At 45.5% G+C, this 8,356-nt stretch overlaps 1 long non-coding RNA gene across 1 annotated transcript in view; it reads left to right on the forward strand.

The window, feature by feature from the left end:
• The first annotated feature begins 2,368 nt into the window (after positions 1 to 2,368).
• The window catches only part of LOC108446283, a 39,273-nt gene continuing 33,285 nt past the window's right edge, over positions 2,369 to 8,356 (forward strand). The window contains exons 1-3 of the long non-coding RNA XR_001861434.1: positions 2,369 to 2,588; positions 3,552 to 3,623; positions 6,730 to 7,125. This is a non-coding gene — a long non-coding RNA (uncharacterized LOC108446283). The remainder of the gene's footprint in view (positions 2,589 to 3,551; positions 3,624 to 6,729; positions 7,126 to 8,356) is intronic.

Below are 8,356 nucleotides of genomic sequence, written 5' to 3' on the forward strand. Positions count from 1 at the left end.
GACCAAAGCTGGAGAGACAAAGCGGCCCAGCCAGGCTGGCTTGATTGGCTTTGGAAACACTGCTGGCTTGCTATCGTTAATACTATCACCAGTATGAAAGTAGAGATGGCACATATGGGCTGTTAGTAAGCATGTTAATTATGGAGAGGTGCTGTCTTACTCACTGTGGGCTAGATCCTGCCCTCTGGCAAGTGGCACTGTCATCACTCTGTCCTCCCTGCAAACGGGTGCCACGGGCAGAGCGCATCCTTCCGTCGGTCCATATGTGCACCTGTGCCTGTGTGGGGAAGCTTCTTCCTTCTCTGGGACTGGATCTGACAGCAAAAGGTGGCAATACTTTGGGTAAGGCACTGGAAGTCATCAAGAGGAAGAGCTCTGCTTGTCAAATATTAGTGAGCATTTTAGAGACAAAGCCAATTTTTTCTTGTTCTTAATGATTCTAGTAGAACTCGGGCTCAGACAGTATTTGCAAACCATGGGGAGAAAAAGATTTAAAAACAACAACAAAAGAGCATTAGCAGGAAATAATCTCATCAGCCCCAACTCTCCAGCAGTGCTGAAGACAAGAAAATGATGCCTTTTTATTAGCCTTATTGTCTTTAATTAAAGCATTCAGCAGAACCCTCTGATAATGGACTGCAAGTGAGGTCGGCAGCATTTGTAATAACACAATGCAGAGTTCAATTAAGTTGTACTTTTGTAGCTTTTCATCTCCTGTTTAAACAAGCTCATGATATATACAGAATGATTACCTTTGTGAGCTAGGGGAAGAGAAGTGGGGCACAGGGGCTTGGGAGACAAATCACTTGTTGCTGTATAACTGATGCTGTAAACCCCCTCCATTTCCCCCCACAGCATTTTCGTGTGTTCAGCCAGCTTGTAGGGCTGGTTGTAATTTGGCTGCTGTACTGCAGCCATTAGGTATGGCTTCCTATACCACAGTTTCCTATCACTGTGGGTAACCACTGCAGGTTTCCTAAGCCTGAACCTTTAAAAAATATATTTTGGTGGTTGCAGTACCTAAAGAACTCCAAACAAACATGGGGATCAGAGATGGCAGAAGAAAAGGTCAGAGGTCCAGGTATAACCATTTGAGCTGAAAGACTGTGGATGATTGACAAGCAGTTGATATTTGCTGCTCCTTCTTTCCCCTGCTTTTTTGAATTATTGGTCATAAAACACCCTGCAGTCACACTCTTGCTGTGTCAGAGAGAGAGAAGCCAAGAAAAGACCCACATGGCTAACAGTTAACTTTATCTTCACCATTAAGTAATGCTAAATTAGAATGAAATCACTCTGGTAATACAGGTGACAGCTATATGGAGACCAAATGAATTCCCTATGATCAGTGCCGTTAAAGAGGCACATCGGCAGAATTCATGATGACGGGGCACTTACTGTGCATATAACTCATGTGCACACGCAGGAAACTCATGGTAAATCTGGCTGGTGGTTTATGTCAGGCTTTATAAAAAAAAAAGTGGCTTTTAAAGCCTCTGCTCAGTTTCTCATGTCTCCAGCCCTGATGTAAATTTGCAATAACTGAACTGCACTGCTAACCTGCTCCGGTGGGGAGGAAGGGATGTGAATGGGAAGCAGGGACTTCACTGAGGCTTCTAGAAGAGATTCTGGATGCTTCCATCTCCCATGCTGAGGCTGTCTGGGCTGTGCAGCCTTGTGCTGCTGCCCAGAGATGGTCATTCATGGCCTGGGACAGCAGCCATCACCAGTGGGAGTGTGCTCCTTGGATGGCAGTGCCAGCTCACAGCAGCCAACAGCTCCCTGAGTACCGCTGAAGAGCCGAGTCTGACCTGGGATGCCTACAGATAGGGATTGCCATGAAGTTAATGTGGGACTGTTTCTGGGACACTTATGGCCCCTACTGATTGCTGTAGCCTTATACAAAAGAGAGGATTGAACCGTGCTTGACCTCCATCACAGCTGTCCCCACAGGCTGTGTTACTTGCTTCCATAGTGTGAAAAAAACCAGGTTTTGGATAGGGGTTTATGCCCACAGAGCTTTAGCATGTGGGTTGTCCTTGCTATGATGCTGGGGCTGCCATAGTGGTATAAGTCAGTCGGTGCTTATGGCACAAGAAAGTCCCTTCCCCTGTGCTGATGTTATGCTGTGGTACCCCCATTCTTTGTCAAGCAAGGACAGTACCCTCTGCATACAGGCAAAAATTACAGCAAGATATAATTATCTCTGCCTCCTTACATCCTGGTTATACCTGAATACAGTTAATTTTTTGCGTTTTTTTACCATCTCTCACGTAGTGCAGCTATGTGCTGTTCAGCTCCACCCTAGAAAAATAGCTTCAATAAAGTGCATTTCCCATACAGGTCATATATTGGTTAATCCATCCTTTTGGGAGAACTTCCAGACAGGAAATGTGGAGGCAGAGGAAGTTGTCCCAGCAGAGCACAACAATGGTTAAATGAAATCCAGCCCTGGCTCTCACTACCTGCCATTGTTCCTGAAATTAAAAGAGAAAGCAAAAGGACTGAGCTGCACCGGGGCCGTGTCACTGCCGGTGCTGAGTGCTCCATTTCACAGGGTAGCTGTTGGCAGCTTTATCCTGGAGAAGGTGAGTCAAGTTTTATATGGTAACATCTTCTGTGATTCAACAACCAGTCTTTTTTTGTCTTCTTTGGCTAAAACAGTAGGGCAGTGCCATACCTATGCTATATTCTAGTCAAGGCACGATAGGTGGGTAAAGGGGGACACTAATGTGCCCAGCTCCCTTCATTCATGGTGTTAAATGAAACAGCAAAAGGGAAAAAGGAAAACACATTGGAGCTATCTAGAAAGAGAACTGACCTCTGGTAGATTTTAGAGTTCAAGGAGGTACAAAAGGGGCTGCCTCTCACTGTTCCCCTTGGATCACGTAATTCACCAAATCTGTTTGGGCTTGTGGATATGACTTTGTGTGGTCATGGCAGGAGTGACTTCTGTGCAGACCCGGTCTGTCGCGTGCTCTGCATGGCTTTGCTGTTATTGCACCCTGACTGCTGCTGAGACAATTTCTTGCCTATTAAAATGCAGTTACGGCCTGGAAAGTGATAGTGTAGGAATGGCTTATCAGTGCTCCATAGCTATTTGCTCCAATCATCCGTACCAAAGGCCTGAGAATGCTCCCACAGAAGCCAATAAGACTTTTACCATTGACTTCAAAGGCAGCAGAGAGCAATTTAGCTGCTGCCACCAGACAAAGCAGGTTAGGCTACAGCTGGTACTTCCACAGCTAACTTGGCTCTGAAATCCTGACAATCCAAATGTATTTTTGCTACATGGGATGTTTAAAAATAGACAAGACAAAGTAGCGGGGAAAACAGATTGCTGGGAATATTCCCTCCCTGGTAGGAGAAATGGACTAGCTGAAGCTAGCAGGGCTTTTCCATCTCCAATGTGTGCGAGTCTATGATTTTTGTCAGCAAACTAAGCACTTCTGAGCCCGAGGCAGCACAGAATGCCACTAAAAGCAATTTAGAGGTGCTGGTATCATAATTTCTCAATCCAAAAGTAACTTCTGGTTTTGCATATATTGTAGGGCTCTGGAAGATTCCCCTGAATCCAGTAAGATGCAGTGTCTTAAGTGGAGGTGATTCCATAGACGTGAACTGTAAGTCACAATAATGTGAAAGTCTTGAAAGGGCTGCTGTCCCTGCTGCCTCACGGGAGCAGGATATCGAGTGCACAGTGTTGGGGAAGATCAAAGAAGTAGCTACAGCTAATAAATCACCAATAATGGGTGACTTTGTCTGCCCACATATAAGCAGGCCAATGATGTTTAGTGAATCAATGTCTCAATACTTTAAATTATCCTCAGAACAGTTACTTTGAAGGCATGAAAGACTAAGGGTGGGTTTTTATTTTTTTTAAATTTTGTCTTGAGCGACATGGAGAATGTAGATCAAGTCAAATAGCTTCCTACATACAAGGGATCATTGTCTGGCTGTTTGTCACCCTCACGGACTTCATTGAAACTTGGTCAGGAGCTCCAGTGTTCAGAAAGGAGAAGCTAAAAGAAACTGAAGAGTAAAAAATGAAGCTCAAAAGTCAAACCCCTCAGACTATATATAAAGGCAGTTTACTCAGCCCATGTATATTTTCAGGGTGAAGCAAGAGTGCTGTGTGAATGACAGAGGGAAGGGATGCATAAGCTGTATAAATACCATTTTCTAGAAATGGAACCAGTCTGGAGTATTCAGGAGAATATTCAGCAGACCTGGGCAGGGCTCTGCTCTCTTCACTCTCTCTCCAGTGTGGGATTATTCCGGCAGGAGAATGCCCTGGCTGAAAGCTGGAGGTGCTCCATCATTTCAGCAGGTGATTGCAGAGCAGCCCCAGCTCTCTCCACTGCCTGCTCAGCCCTTCTCCTGCAGCCTGGGCTGGGGACTCACCCTCGTGGAAGAAGGGCCAGGGCACCCACCTCAGCTCCTCAAAACACTCTGCTGGCGCACTGAAGTGGACTCAACACAAACCTGAGTGTTTCATTAGCCAGGTTTTCCAGCTGGGAGGAGAGGCTCTGATTGCATTGACCTTAATGTGAAATTAGAGCTGTTTAGGCAGGTAACAGGCAGACAGCTGGGTGCAGCCATGCGATGGAGGCGTTTGTCTCTATTTGCAGACAAGCTGTGTGTGTGTTTCCGTTTTGCTCAACTTTTGCTGCTTGTTTATTTAGTTAATAGGAGACAGCAATCTGCCTCATAGGGCCATGCAAACAGCAGAGCAGAGAGTGCCAAAGGAAGGGCTTTTGTTAAACACTTGCTGGCCTTATGGCATGGGTTGTGTTTCACCTGCATGCAAGAGAGCTGGAGGGAGATACTTGCACCTGGTGGAGCACATCCTGTCTTCCTCCATCAGCCTGGGTACAGGACTATTTTGTTCCCATCCCTGTGCTGGGCTTAGTCACTAGCGAGAGACTGGGCAGTGTGTCACCATCTCCCTGCTTCTCACATCCAACTCTGTGTAGCTATACTGGAGTTGCCAAAATTTTGGGTGGTTGTCCCTAAGGGGCCAGACAGGAGGAAGTGACTAGACCCTCCTGTCCATGTTAGAGCTTTAGAGAAAGAAAGGAGAAAGAAGGCAGCATGGACAGCTGCTGCAAAACTTCTCCCTCATCCATCTCCACTAATGTTGCATTTCAGGAAAATGCTCTGCTACTGTCTTTTCTTCTGTTTCTGCACCCAACAGTCCTTACTGAGCTTTTGAGTGTCAGTCTTATGGCCTCCTGCTTTTTTCCATCAGCCTTAAATGTCCCAGATGCTGCTAAGGAGTGAAACACAGCTGCTGCCTTCATGAGTTACCAATCTTCCCCTTTGGTGGCAGTGAGGTTGTTCCCCAGCATCACCAGCTGTCCTGCCATGGACTGGTGCTGCAGGCTTTTAGCAAACTAAAGATGGACTGAGATGCAGGAACTCCTTTTAGGGGATCATCAGGCAGGCAATAGATTGACCCCTGGCCCTGGGCCTGTATTGCAGGCATATGCTAAAGGACTCTGACTGCACTTGCTCACTCCAGTGTAAACTGTCACCTCATCCCCGTGCTGCCCATGTTTCACAGTGTGTTCTTTGGATGCCTGAATTACTGGCCTAGGCGTATGATTTCTAGCACTGTCCCCAGAAGCCTTCTTTTTACTGAGCAGGTATTTGCACATCTGCCTTTTCTTTCCCAGTGCCTTCACTGCTCATATCTGGACCATTTCTTCCCCTGGTGCTCTGAGTACTTTCTTGCAGTGTGAGGGGATTGAATGGTAAATGAAAGAGCAAAGAGAGGGAATCTCCTTGGGAGCTCTCTGAAATTAACCAGGGAAGGAAATGGCAAATATTTCTCAGCAGGCTCTGACCGAGAGACTGCCAGAGGCAGCAAAAATCTCCCAGAAAGGACTCTTTGTAGGTTTCAGATTGGGTCCCAGTTGTGTAGAGAATGCATTAAGGAGCCCAGCCCCATCGTGCTGGGTGCTGTATGGACACAGGACAGGACAGAATGTGCACACACATACACACATCCCCTCTTGCATATGTACACATTAATTCAGATGCTTTCGGGTCTTCAGTCAACTGTCTATTATGTATTGGCTGGTCCTCTTGGAGCACAAATGAACACATGCTACCTAGTTTATCCTGTGCTTAGTTGCTAATTAGGAGTTTTTTTAGGACATACAATTTGAGGTGTTACCAATTAACTCAATTGTGGACCAAGACCAAAGCTGTGATTTGCTTTGTCGTAGCAATTGAAAGCCAAATAAACAAATAGAAGTGTCTTTTCAGTCTTTCCTCTGCGCTTTAGCACAGCTGTTCAGCAAAATAATAATAATAATTTCACTGTCTACTTTCCAGAACTTTATGTTTAAAGCAGATCATAAAAAATCTCCACATGGTTTACTTTGCCTAATTGTTACAAACTCAGGCTGTAAATCCCAGAAGAAAGACTATATCTTACTTTAAAAAACCCCAAACACACAAAAAAGTCAAACCAAAAGGAAGCAAATGAAGAATGAAATATTTCAGGGTTTGTCTGTCTGTAGTTTATGATCAGAAGTTCTGAAAGAAGCCCTTGGAGAGAAGTGCTTGATGTCCATAGGACTTTAGAGGGGCTCAGTACTCATTTCACTGTGGCTCTTCTGAAAACTGAGTGTAAAAGAAAATCGTAGTTGCAGCAAATCAGCATAAATTTGAAGAACTGATTTTTTTCTATCTTTTTAACTTCAGAAGTTTCTTTTCCAGTTTCCCAGGAAGCCACCAGCCACGTGATTTGGGATAGCTTGCTTGTGTTGTACGCTCTCCTGGCAGCCAGTTCCACTTGGAGATGGCCTTGCCCCTCAAAGGCCTCTGTTCCGTGGGAGGAGCAAAGGATGGGAAGGACAGGAGCCAACTGATGAGAATGAAGTGGATCAGGAAAAACAAAATGAAGAGTGTCAAATGCCAGACAGAATACTGACCATGGAGCTGAAGCTGTGGAACTTCGCGGGTTTGCCCTCCTTCATCCCGATCCTTCTCTTTTATAAGCCTCTTTTCCTTCACCTTGGTAGCATGAACATGAGTTACAAGGCAACAAATGGAAACAGAGATGCCCGTGGTCCTGCTGTCCCCCTAGCAGGCAGGGGTAAGCTACAGAAGCAGGTGAGTTCTCAGCCTTCAGCAGTTCCCTTTAAAGGTTGCATCTAATTAGGAGGATCCTGGATTTTGACATTATTGATGTTTTTAGCAAGTTGGTCTCTTCCAAGGCAGCAAAGAAGTCCAGCTGGGAACCCATATGGGGAAAAATATATATATTCCATAAACTTGTTATCCCTAGAAAACTTCTTGTATGTACTATGTGTGAGCTCACTCTGTACACCTACTCTTCTCCACAACCTGATTTTAGACATTGCATGACAGATAGCTGATACCTGTCAGCATTTTAATATTTCTACTTGGAACCCACTGTAAGGCAGGTGATGCTCTCTTTTAGAGAGGAAAATATTTTCCTGGTCTCCCCATAAGTTTTTGGTCACCCACAGAAGTCTCAGTCATCAGTGATTTCCGCATGGCCTCCATGGGTGGAGGATCAAATTCACCCTAATCTGATTATTCACTGGAAAACACAACCCAGGTGCTTGGAGATTATCACCAGTGAGTTCCTTTAACACCCTGACAGTGGTAATACTTGGGCATAGTCCAAGATTCAGTGTTGTGTCAGTTTGAGTTCTAACTTTAAAACAATTTAATTTAGCACAGCAGATATATGTCCAGTTACTTCAGCACAGATGGTGGGGAGTAAGTTATAAAGGTACTGGAATCCTGCCTGAGGTAGGTACCCATATCCTCAGAAACACAGATGGGGTGAAGCAGACAGATCTTCTCCTTCTTCTAATTCTAATATAAGCAGACTAATGGTGGTCATGGGGATGCATCCTGGCCCCAGGAAAGCCCGATCCTTAGCTGAGGTGACGCTACATGCGCTTTAGCCCACCCAGGGGTGGTAAGTGGATGGCAAAACTGCCTAGCTCAAGGTTCCTCATGGGGAGAGGCACTGACAGCACTGCCTGAACATGCACCTGCATCTCATCCCACGCTAATGTAGGCGTGAACTGATGTGCTGCAGGCTGAGCCTGCTCACAGCCGAGGGCGGGTGCCCCCAGCCCACAAGAGATGCTGTTACACTGCCAGCTGGGTGCTCTCCTCGACCGAACTGTATCCCCTCACTTCCTACATTCATTCACTTGTCAAGAGTAGGCTCATTTTAACACTGTGGATTCTAAATTTTCTCTGATGTAATTATTGTTTGACACTGCAGCCTTTCCAAGCACCTTACATAAGGATAAAGGGAGAATTAAATATGAGAAGCCTAAAAATAAAACTATTAAAATGA

Source organism: Corvus brachyrhynchos, unplaced genomic scaffold (assembly GCF_000691975.1).
Source record: "Corvus brachyrhynchos isolate BGI_N302 unplaced genomic scaffold, ASM69197v1 scaffold4, whole genome shotgun sequence".
Taxonomy (NCBI): Eukaryota; Metazoa; Chordata; class Aves; order Passeriformes; family Corvidae; genus Corvus; species Corvus brachyrhynchos.